The sequence below is a fragment of the Lepidothrix coronata genome, unplaced genomic scaffold, assembly GCF_001604755.1.
Source record: "Lepidothrix coronata isolate B3197 unplaced genomic scaffold, Lepidothrix_coronata-1.0 Scaffold58, whole genome shotgun sequence".
Lineage (NCBI taxonomy): Eukaryota > Metazoa > Chordata > Aves > Passeriformes > Pipridae > Lepidothrix > Lepidothrix coronata.
The window spans coordinates 2,581,689-2,594,429 of NW_016690238.1; the positions used below are offsets into that span (position 1 = coordinate 2,581,689).

The 12,741-nt window shown below is 39.6% G+C and overlaps 1 protein-coding gene across 6 annotated transcripts in view; it reads left to right on the plus strand.

The window, feature by feature from the left end:
• Positions 1-12,741, plus strand: part of PEAK1 (pseudopodium enriched atypical kinase 1) — a 113,038-nt gene that overhangs the window by 18,770 nt on the left and 81,527 nt on the right. For 4 of the 6 annotated variants that reach the window (XM_017816873.1, XM_017816869.1, XM_017816875.1 and 1 more), the window contains exon 1: positions 12,415-12,519. The exons of the other annotated variants lie outside the window; for them this stretch is intronic. The gene's annotated coding sequence lies outside the window, so the exon portion shown is untranslated. Of the gene's footprint in view, positions 1-12,414; positions 12,520-12,741 lie in introns of those variants that run through there. 6 annotated transcript variants of the gene reach the window in all.

Sequence of the window (12,741 nt, forward strand, 5' to 3'; positions counted from 1 at the left end):
AAGTGTAATTAAATATTTGTGATACTGCGAAATCACGCTTTCCATATGCTTACCACAAAGCCAAGCATACTTTCTGTGTTCCTCTTGTGTATTTCTGTTCAGAGATTTGTGGTCAGGAGTAAATGGATGACTTTTGTGTGTGTCCAAGCTCCTGAGCCCTGTTTTACCCTCTTCCTGTTGTGCAATCCGTTTTCCCAGGATTTTGTCAGTCACAGCAGAGTGATGTGTATTTACTCCCTCAACTTGGGTTAACATTTACTCCCAGGACTTTTGGGGTATTTTATGATTCCCTTCTGGAAGGCACTTGTAGAGTCATTATGTATAGTCCATCAATATTCTCTGGAACTTCTTTTATCCAAGGTAGAAGGCAATGTGAGAATCGTTTTGAAGAACACATCATGTGGAGAAAACATATTTTTCTCCAGAAGGATTGTGTAGGTGTTTAATACCATCTCAACTCCATGACTTTCATAGGAAAAATTTTAAAGCTGAAGGAATGAGATCTATGCTTTGATTATTACAGTAATATTTGCTGTTAGGGACCCAGACTGGCTAAAGCTAGATTAGGAGCCAAGCCCTTCACCAGGGTTTGATAATCCTGATACACTGGTGTTCTGTGGTGGGAATGAAAACCCCCTCAAAGTCTGACCAACCTTTTGCCTGTGTCTAAAAGGAATAAATTATGTTAGGAGTCAGAAACAGATTAAGAAGAGCTTCAATGTGTTACAGTCTGAAGGATCCATAAAAATCAATGTTGCAAGATGGCAGTAAAATTTTCTTACTGCCTTGATGCTGAGCTCCTGCAAGCAGACACGAAATCAAAGAGGAGGAGGAGGGTTGTTTTTATGACATGCAACTGTTGCCATGAGATCCTTGGTTGCCATCAGTAAGGTAATTTCACTTAATGGCTCTGATAAGCTACCAATTCAGACAGACCAAAGCATTGCATTAAAACAGAATTCTGTCAGTTCCTGTGCACCTCTCATCTTTTATCCCAAATAGCTGTTTAGCTATCCAAAGAATCAGAAGCAAGAAAGCAGGTCCTTTCAAGGTTATAGCTCGTCATGCTTGGATAACACGATTCAGAAGAGCCTAAACACAACAAATCAGCATCTGTGAAACGATGCATGGCTTCACGCTTCTGTAGGTTTGAAAAAGTGCATATAGATTTCTTCCATTCCAAAGAGCCCTTGAAGTATGTCAAGTATTTATAGCTTTGGATGTCTCACTTGTACATGCTACACGCGGGAGTTAATGACTCACACCTTTCCCAAACAATTGAAGTGCTTCCTGAAGAGTAGAGAAAACATTCCCTCCTCTGCTCAAGCACTGATTCACATTCTGATTCACATTTGTTTGTTGTCATGTGGCAAACACCATTTGGCATGTTTACTCCTAGGTCTTAATTACCCTGCAGCAGTACTTTTCTCTTTATAGATCTTATTTCCTTTCCTTCTCTCAGCTGTAGCATGAAACAGCACCTAAATTAATCAAAAAAAAAAAAATAGCTTAGTCCTTCCTCCCTTCACTCCCCAGCTGCAGGCTTCTGCTTCTTCCCGTGACACCAGCACCTGTGGGCCCTCCACTGAACTGCAGTCAAGTTGTTACAGCAACAGAAAGTTAATCCAGTGAAGAAAAGACACTTTTAGCACTAGGTTTGCAATTCACGTTGGCTCGGGTAGGAGGCCTATAAACATCAAAACCAGCACAAAGGAGGGAGTCACGCTGGCAGCAGGAACAGGGTGAGGTGAAGGAATCTGTGCAGTAGCTCTGTGTTTAACATAATGAAAAGCAGTAAGCTGTTAATTCTGCTTAACCATAACTTTTGTTCAAGATTTGTGTTGCTTTTTCTCCCTGAAAGAGCTTCTCTGAGTCAGGTGAACACAGGACTGAGGTGTATGAGAAGGTAACAGAACGTGCTTTGGGGCCAGAAGGGAAGGGAACGGCACTCTGGGTTCTGGCTGTGCCCAGATCTGCACCCTCACACTCCTGAGTAGTGTTTTAGCAGACATCTGGCATAAGCCAGCACATGTACTCACGTAGCTCTGTCAAGAAATGGATCCCAGAAAAACTGGGAATGAGGTGAGTGCTTCTTTAGCTGAGTTTCTGTTGACCCCACGAGCTCAACCCGTGGCCGTGCAGAGGGATTGGCAGCATCACCAAGGATGACTTAGGTCATGCTTCTTTTTTCTTCCATCTGCTTATCCCAAATTTGTTGCCCTCTCATTTGTGCTGGAAACAGGTTCATAGGACCGTGCTGGAAAGCAGGCCATGGAAACCTTGTGGGCTCAGAACCTGGAGTGGGGGGCTGTCTGTGGAGCAGCAGATCTGCAGAAGGGTAGCAGCAGGAAGAGCTGGGTGGGGAGATGACAATGTTCCAAGTTCAGTTTGTCACTGAAGAAAATATTCATTACCCATACTCTCAGATTGTTTGTCTGCATTTCTGATGCTTTTATTTGAATTAAAAGAAAAGTTGGAGGCGTAGCCAGTAGTTGGTTGTTGAAAAAGGCAATGAAACATTTATAGGCTAAACATAGCCTATAGGATGTGGTTAAAATAAAGTTATTTGCAGGACTTGGGCTTAGTGAAGCAGCATGCTTTGAATTTTAAGTCCTGAGTGCTGTTGTAAATGCTGTCTGTTCTTTGCAGAAGAATTTCTAGCAGCTAGATCAGATCTCTCCAAGATGGTCCTCTTTGCATGGGTTGTGTTACTCAATCACCCTTCATTCTATTCATTCCTCTGCCCTTTATTTAAGCCTCTTCCTGTTTTTCCTCCTCCCTCCTATATGCTTGAAAGCATATGTATTTCCCTAAATGTACCTCTTCTACTTAAATTTACTGGTGGTACTTATTTGCTTTTCTCCCACACTCAAACAACACAGATTTGCTTCCCCTTTTGATAATTTTTGCTGTTGATCGATTGCATTGATGTGTTATTTCTACTTCATTAATTCCACAAGTTAAATATTTTAACAGGTAATCAATACTATAGACAGTTTTGCAAAGCAATTTAGCAAAAACACTGGTAGGAAACCAGCAATCTTCCTCTGCCCAAGTAAACTAATATACAAACCCCAAGTTTCCCCTCCACATCCCGCACACACGTCTGTCTTCACACACAAATAAAAATATTTGAAATACGATGAGATTCCTGTGGGTTCTTTAAATGAAATGACCTTCTCTTGCTGTCCCAGGTTTTAAAAAAAACAACCATTCGAAATCCAAACTGCTTTCCCTGAATTATTCTGACTAGACCACACAGATTGCAGTTTGCATGTGGTAAGGACAGGGAAGGGTTGTGCTGCAGTGGAGCTTATTGGGGAAATCTGGAGTGAAGGCATCCCCAGACTGGATGGATTAGGAGCCTGATGGCTGGGAGCTGTTTCTTTCTGTCATCCTTCTCTATGACATTTGAAAAAGAATTTGAACTAATATCCCTCATACCTCGAAGCTGTGCCTTCAGGGAGCCATTATGTTCACTGCTCTCGTTGCACAGAGGCTACATTTGTTTTATAATCAAGTGCTGTTAATGCAAGGAAAAGCATCTGCTTTTTAATGCTGGAAAGTGAGCAGAATTTGTCTTGTGAGTGTAATTGCAAGTGGTGCTGCAGTTCTGGAAAAATCATTAGGTTTTGGGAGTTTAAAATAATTCAAAATTTTGGGAGTTTCATCTTCGTGGAATTAAGAATTTAACAGAAAAGGTTGGTTTATTTTTAGAAACCGAGAAGAACTGCTTGTTGGGGTACCTTTTGACTTGTTGCTGCCTACAAACAAATGTAAAACTTATCAAGGTGTAATTGCTGTCTTCAAAACCAGTCTTTCTCACAGGCTTCATTGTCCATCAGATATCTTGGATTATCTTTGTAATCCTTGGAATGGCCCATTTTTCACAAGTGAGGTTGTAACTCGTTGCAGTCCGTGGTTGTTCTTGCTGGGTTTGCATTATTAATGAAAATCAGAATGAAAAGCCTGTCTGCCACTTCCAGGTTTTCATGGAAGGAGCTTTGCCTCCAAAACACTTTGGCAGGATTATTTAGTGATTTCATTCTGATGTGTCAAATATATTCACATATCAACAAATAACATTGGCTATGATGGTAAATATTTGTTTATATAATGCATTGCAGCGGTGGTTGTATTTTGGTAACTTGCTGTTCTTTTCCTTCCCTTCCTTGGTTGTTAGATATGCATAAATAGAAATGGATTGTCCTTTATCCATAGACTGAGAACTTCAGTTACCACCTCCCTCCAGGTGCTAAATTGTCATTTTCCAACAATTCAGCTTGGCTAATATGGGAGGTGGACTCAGTGGATCTGTTATCCTAAGGACTCAGTCCAAACTCAGAGCCACAATAAAAATGACCCTCCTGGTGTTCTGTGTCTCTGCATCCTCTGTGAGAGGTGGGGACTGCATCCTTTTTGTGAGAGGCTGGGGAAAAAAGGGGAAAATTTCTCCCCAGGAGAGTTTCTTTAGGAACTAGCTGCTGGTTTTGGATTTTGTCCAGAGAACTATTCAAACCTGACCTTCAAAACTGAAAGCCAACTATTAACATGTATTCAAGAGACTAGCTGTTGCCAGGCTAGGAAAATTACTTCAGTTTTTCTATTCAGGGTGAAAAAAACGCAAACCCAAAACTGAAGTGACCAATTTAAAACAATATGAGCATTTTTTCTTGTGACTTTCACTCTGTATGTGTAAGAGGGAGGAATTAATGAGGTGATTTGGTGAGAATTTTTCAGTTACGTGATCTGTAAATTAACCAATTATTCTTCTGCAGATTGATTACATTCTAAATAAACTGCAGTGAATATACCCCAACTTCTCGTGAAATCTTGAAATAATTCTTGCAAGAAATGTGCTGTTGGACCAGGTTGCCTAATTGACTTGGTGTTTGATAGCCACATATCAAATGTAAATAAATATTTTATAGTTATGGATCAGTTATTCAATGCATTCTACAGTAATGGATCTGGTATCCGTTCAGATGGAGCTTTTATGCTGTTGATTTTATTTTGGGGACTTACGGGGAAATGGAAGCACTTGAGGTCACTGGAAAATTTTCAGTGTTAGGGTGGAAAGTAAAGACTTAGGGGGAGATGCAAGTCTGTTCATGTTGGGAATAAGTGGATAGAATGAAGTGAAAGTGTCAGTTTTATGACCAAAACGATTGACAAAAGTGCATTCATTTTCCTGAGCTACTTTACACTTTACTTACACTTCATTCCTCCTTTTTTTTTTTTTCTAGAAGAGTTGAAATATATTTTGTTGACCCTGTTAACTTTGAACTGTTTAGTTTGATGGTATCACTCAGTGTAAGCACAACACTGAGAAAAGCTGGAATATCTAATTTATTAGAAAATAAGCTTTTACTCCTCTCGGTTTGGGCAGAAAACAAGTTCTTGGGAAACTGGGATTTATGGGGATTTTAACCATCTCTGAGTAGAGGAGGGAGCTTAGTTTTCAATACACTTTACGTTTGGTTCCTCATTTCATCTCTGCCAAAGACAGGACTGAACTCCATCAAACCTTCCTCAGCTGCCTTTGTTCTTTCTGCTTTACTAGACAGTACATTTACTTTTTTTCAAAATTTGCAGATTTTTAAGACATTTTTGTAGTTCTAACCCTCCTTTTATTTGGTTGGCAGTTGTTAAGGGAGGACACGAAGCAACAAACTTCCATTTTCTTAGAAGACCAATATGGACATGTGGTTTATAAGAAATTAGTACAATGAAGCAAGTCTTAGAATTTGTTGGGAATATGTTGTTATACCATGCCCAACTCGAGATTTTACCTAAGAATTATTGTAATTATGGAGGAGTGTTTCTCTAAATGTGTTTCCACGATCAGAAATAACTTTAAAAAAAAAAAGATTCAATTACATGCTAGGAAATCAGAGTTGCCTCTTGTATATAATAATAAGTAATATTAGAAGCACGAAGCTGTTTACAAGTGGCCTCCCAGAGGTCCTGAGTTGTGATTGCTCTAAGCTGATCTTTGGCAGGATTGCCCAGGGGAGGGATCTGAGCAGCATCAGCACTTGTGCAGATGTGACCAAGCTGAACCCAGTTCCCAATCTGTCCAGAAGTTTCCTTGTGTGGGGGATTAGTTTCCAGCCAGATTAGGAAGCACATCTATCCATCTGATTATACAACCCACGAGCACTTTCATCAGCTACAGCTGCCAAAGAAGTGGCAGGATAGTCCCTTTGACCAAAAGTGCAGATTTTTATCTTCTTACACAGATTGTAAATCTGCACCTTAAGAAATGTTTTGTTAACATGCTCACAGGCTTAGCTGCTTCTGTGCAGTTTAAAGAGGAAAACAAAGCTCCAAAAGCTTGACCTTAAACATTTTGTAAGTAAATTTATTACTGAATAACTTTGGATGTTTTGGAGCAGAATAGCTTGAAACGTATTTTGTACCTCAGCAAGCTAAAAGAGGTTCTATTGCTCATAATGTTTTTACACTGCTGTATTCATACTGTGTAACTTTTGCCCAATTTTTAACTTCAGATTACAAGTTTGATACAGATGTAAAGATGTGTAAAATACCGGAATTAGAGGTGTCAGTGTAACACAGTGAGCTGAACTATGGTGGATTAAACTGTGGTTTTGTTTTAGGCTTCCTTTTTTTTCTTTTTTTTTTTTTTTAGTTAGATGGTTATACCTTAAGATCTAATGTGTCGTTCTAGATTCTTCACTTCCCTCTCAGTTGATTTCTCAGGTTCATCTCGGAGGACTTATCTTTGAGAGGGCATGGGAAGGGAGGTGATGCTGGTGATAGTGGCACCACTCCAGGAGCTGCGAGGCTGTTTTCCTGGTTTGTAAATTTTCAAGCTCAGTTGTTTTTTTTTAATGGCATTGGTTTCTGTTCCTCGTTCCTTTGGAAAGTGCTGCTTAGGCTGGGCTGGCACAGGGTGGGTTTGGCTCAGCTCTTTCCACTGCCTGGCATTTCTTCCTGCCATGGCACGCTCAGGTCCCAGCATTAGCTGCACTAAATAACTGAGGTGATGAAGGTGCTGAGCACTGGCTCCATCAGGAAGTGTATTAGATATTCCAGTATGCTTTGGGGCAGGGCTGTAGGCATATTGCTGTGTGCCTGATTAAAAAAAAAAAAAAGGTTTCTTGCCACCAAGACACCCTAGAAACATTGACAGGTCGGGTCCTTTTGTTTCTCAATTTCTTGCTTATTGTTCTCTGTGCAATGACCTTGTATAGTTTCAATGTGCAAAACACTGTCTTGTCCTGTCGAATGTCATTTGGTGTTTTTCACCAAATGGGGGTTACTACAAAGACATTTTTAAAATGTTTAAGCTACAGCGGGTAATTAATCTTTTCTTAATAATACTGTTTGTATTCTCAAGGCCCTTTGAGAAAAGCTGTCTCATGGGTGTTCAGTAGATGATACAACTGTGATAATGAGGAGTTTGCTTTGATGGACCTAATTGTGAAATAATTTTTGCCTTCTGACGCCCAGTACATTTTCCCTCTGAAGTAGTTGCTCTTCAGGATGACTTGTTTTTTCTTTGGTTGAGATCCTCTTAGTCAAAAGTGTCCTGTGGACCATGTCCCCCTGCAGTCTGCTTTGCCATCAGCTGCTGTCCTCAGCAGCCAGCAGGTCACACTTGAGGGAGCACGTTTCAGGTATTATCTCATGCACAGAGTCTCCAGCCTGTGCTCAGGCAGGAGCTTGAACACAGTAATTACACACTTGTTTTGAGCCTCAGGTGAGCATTTGCACTAGGAAAGGAGCAGATCAAAACTGAGCATCTTTCTTAGGTACAATACTTTTTTAATTTTAATGTTTTAGCAGAATAATCATTTAGGTTAATGTTTGAACACTGATGGTTTGAATGCTCAGGAAAGGTGTGTGGCTTCATGTTGAGCAGGAGGGTGAGGGATGTGGTGTAGTTCTCCTTCCCTTAAAAATACCTGTACAGGATTTCCCTTTGTGCAAATTCCATATCCACAGAGAAATAAATGACTGCTGTGTGGAGAGATGAGGATTTAAACAAAATATTGGTAGCTTATTAAAAATCTCCTCTGCAGAGGGGTAGCAGTTTTATGTTTCAATAAGATTTTTAGTTTGTTGGCTGCTGCAGTACTTCTTATTCTTACTGTGAAAGTGTGGAGAAAATGAAGCTGAATTGTGACAGTGTAGCCCAGTTTTTTAAGGATGCCCTGCTTAAGGGAATATTCATAGGGCTTAATAATGTATTATTCAGCTTTAAGGTTTATTTGTGGAGATTTGAATTCAGGAAATGGCATTGTTATGCAAGAACTGGAGCAGCTAAAAGGAAAGGAGATTAATATGCTAAGATTTGGAAGGGGAAGCTGGGGTTGGAGGATTATGTTAGCTCAGGCACTGATTTTCATATTTAACTAAGAAACTTTCTGTAAAACTTTTTTTTTTTTCCCCTTTGGAGCAGAGTAGGTATTCAGGATCGAAAAGATGTTATTGATGTATAGAAACTGAGGATGTTTCTAATCCTTGTGCAGAACTTTTCCCACTGATTCAGGAGATCTGGGCCCGCTTCACTGTAGGCGTTTCTTTCCAGGGACTCATTAAAATGAACACACAAGTAGCATCAGATCATTTTTACTCAGCTGTGTTATTAACAAAATAGAAAGCTGGAGTGATTAAGCCATGAAACTGTAACTGTCCCTCGGGAACAGCTCAACAATTGTGCCTCAGAATGTTTCCTACTTGATTTCGGTGCTTACTTTCACCAGAGGACAGAGGTAGAAGTCCAGAGATGAGCTCGTGTGTGTCTACAGATAAAAAGACTGGCATTTGCAGAGGAGCTTACATTGTGTTATGTTTCAAATTGGGAATTTAACATCAGGGGTTTTTTTTATAAAGATGATATATATTTTAGAGATTTCATTTTGTTGGTGTATACAGTAACTGCAAATCATAAAAAATGTCAAAGTAAGGTTTCATGTCATAAATTATATCACAAAATACTGTACAAAATTCTAGTATAAAAAACCCTTGGTATCTCCTATATCACTTTCTCTTCCTATGGAAAAAAGCATAGCATTACAGCTTGGATATTATGTTAGTTTTTCACTGGGGGAGAAAAATCTCTTTGAACAGAAGAATGAGTTGTAGAGGAGTAAGACTGGAGAAAATTAATCTGTAGTGATGAAGTAACTTAAGATCCTCAGGGAATACATACCTTGCCCTGTTAAAAAAAATAAATAAAATCCCTGTGGTTTCAGAAAGGGAAATAAAGATGGTCAATGTCTTAATGAAGGAAGTACCTAATAAAATGTTAGTATTGAAAAATACTGGCCTGAAAGCCAGTTGAAAGATTAGTTTGTATGTGTAATCTTTCTTACCTGTCTATGACAAAACCTGGGGCTCTTCATGGTTAACTTATGTCCTGTGTTCTGTGTGCACCTTGTGAGTTAATGTTTCTGTGCTGTAACTTCCAGGAAAATAAATGTGCATTGTGAATGCTGTGTCCCACTGCAGTTGGACTGAAAGGGGCTTTCTGGCACTCTCAGCTGGGCAGGTCCTGGAGACCTTTGTAATTTATCCAGCACATCTTGTAGCCTTCAAAACACCCGAGATGTCGAGCTGTGCATTTTGTGTGTGGTCTAGAGGCAAAATGTTCTGACTCTTATGAATGAGAAAGTTGTTGTAGAACTTTTGAGTGCCTGGGGAGAGGAGCACATGTGAAAAACAAGGTTCCCAACTGCACAAATTCCTGCTGAGCAGTGTCGGGCTGGGAAGGGGAAAGGTGAGATACTCTGGAGCACAGTTACACTCCATTCTGTATAAGCATATGTGGTATTTGTGTTTCTTGACTGCACATACCACAAAATACCTAATGTTTGTGGCCCATCATTGTGTGTTAGGAAGTGTCTGGCAGGAGTATGTTGTCTTTTAAGACTTTAAATTAAAAACTTGATAATGGAACGTGCAAATAAAATTTACTGAGGACTGAGACTTGGAGGTAGAAACCTCAAAACTTTGGGAAATACTGATGTAGAAAATTCTGAATAGCATTCACAGGCACAAATGTGAATCTATAAAGTGTTAACAGATAATCTCTAACTTGCAGGTAGCAAATCTTTAAAGATCTGTGGAAAAAACAAATGGGGAAAGGCAGCTCGTCTTAGTAGTCTAATTTAAAAAAAAACGTTTCTGTGCCATACCTTGGACAATTGTCATTCCAGAAAAAGCAACAGTAATTTTCACTCATTCAAACTTTGCTGCCATTAAAGAATACTTCTTGGTTTTCTGCTGTTCCTCCTTTAGAAGTGTTTGTTGCTTTTGGCAGGTGAGTACACTAGAAAGCTCAGGATGGTTTGGTTATTTTGGAGGAGCCGGAGCTGTTTGAGAAGATAGGAATTTCTGTTTAGAATGGAAAAGTGATCCTAATGGTCTCTTTGGAGACTGAATGGTCTCTCAAAAATTCTTTTGCTTCTGTATATTAGAAAAGTACTTTTCTGTGGAAAAAAAAAAGGTTTGTATGTTGGAACTGAAATATGGAGCCAGTGAATACGTGTCCAGATAAATTCCACTAGTACTGTTTTCAGTTTTGATTAAAAGTAACCTTAAAGATTTCTTAAGTGTTCACAATGCCAGGGTTAATCTGGCAATACTTGCTTTTCTCACAGTGTTTATACTCCATCCACTGTACACCCTAATTCTGTATGTCCATCTGTTCTGAGGGTGAGTGTCCCTGAGCATCAGGACACTGACTCCCAGCCTCTGTCACACTGCAAATCATCCAGAGCTGGATCAGAGCAGGGGGCACTTTAAACTAGCAGCTACACTTCAGCTTTTCCATCCAAATTGTTGCTTTTAAAGACAATGAGGGATGGAGGTTAGTAACCTTTTCTTTTAAAATAGGAATAATGTTTAATTAGACAGGACTGGTTGGGTCAGGGAGTGATATTTATAGGCTGAGGCATTGTTGTGTTGATCTGACAAATTAATATGTGAAAATTTTTATTTTTAAGTTTTTATGCATAATGAACTTGATATAGCCTCACGAAAGCCAGAAGGAAAACCTGTATTTCTTAACATGACTTCTTTTGATTTTCCTTCCATGGACATATGCTGCTAATATTTAATCTTCAACATGTCCCAGATCATACCCTGAAAGAATAATTTTGCCCCCTCACCTTTCTTCTAAGATGTGGGGTTTTTTGACTGCCTGGAATTAGTTGGTCTGAACTTAGTTAGGTTTAAGCATTAAGGATACACTCTAGTTGCAAAACAAAATCTGAAAAGATACCACGTATTTCTTAAACTTTGTGTCCTGTTTCAAAAGAATATGCAATCCAAAACCTCAGTACAGACTCTGTTTATGGGAAGATAATAATTTTTCTTTTGATTGTCTGTATCAGTACTGCCTATTTATGGAATTTATAGTTATCCTTTCTTTTAATTCTGGGTTCTTCTGGTTTTTAATTTTAAGTAACGATTTTTCCCCTTGTAGTCCCAAAATGTTATCAAATAGCCTGATCAGTTGAACGCTCCCTATATTATGGCCACACTGTGTAAAAGCCTCAAGTGGAAGGTAAATCTGGGTGTGGTAAGAGAGAACTTTAGGAAAGAACAAGTATCAGACACACTTAGCTTTGACAAGGCAGCGCAGTGCTGTGGTTCACTGCTTGTAATAGGAACTGGTGTGAGTAAAGGGACATTTTATAAAAAGGAAATTGTAATTAAGGAAATAGCATGTTCCTTAATTACTGTCATTTCAGCATGATCTGCAGTGAAATGGTGGTTTATGTCCTGCTTTTTGTAGGAATGTGACAGGCATGGGCTCCAGGGCACATCTGCTTTTTAAGCATTTTTAACATGTAGTAATTCTGCCTGTTGGTTTCACAGGTGGAAGGCAGAGCTCCCTAATCATGTAGATAAGGAAGGGAAGGTACAATAGCTCATGTGCAGCATCTGGGGGGGAAAAAAAATCTCTTCCAAGACCCATATGATTAATGTAAATGGAGTGAGAAATGAGGTGGAGCACCTAAAGCTCCCCGGCTCCTTTTCCTGTTTAACAAAGCTGGGGAAGAGCACAGGACATTCTCCTTTCCCACAGACCATGACTACTCCAGCATTTAGATTATCTCCTTTAGGAGGACTTCAAAACCAAGGATGGGATGAGATACAAGTGGAGATCTAATTAGATCACTTCCCTCTGTAGGCAAACCCTCGTTGCCAGTGAGTGTTTGTGCAGAGAGAAAGGCAGTTTCGTAGCAGGAGGCACCAAGAAAACCAAGCAACTTGTGTGTTAGGGTTGTTTTTGTTGGGTTTCAGACACTGCAAATCTGGCCATCACAAGTAGACCTAAGTATTGCATAATAATAATAATAATAATAATAATTCCTTTCCAGATACTCTTACCAATCAATCCCAGTGTTGCCCTGTGCAACTAATGCCTGGTGGGAATATGGATCACCTGCTTGGCCAAGTACAGAACTGAGTGTTTAGTCCCAGGACAAGACCACAGGCTGTCTTTCCCTCTCTTCTGGTTCTCTGTGTTGTGCTGCCAAAGTGAGTATTTGATGTTGGATGTGAATTCTGTCCCTGGGCACACTTGACATTTGCAGAGGGCTGGTGTTTTATTCGCACAACCAGACCGGACTGGTTTTGTCTACTTAAAACAGCACATTCTAAAGATGTTTAGCCTTTGCCATATTGAATAATTTTCAAACCTTTTTGATCTAATTTTCAGCAGTACGAGTTTCTTGAGGTTCCTGATGTTTTGTCTCTAAT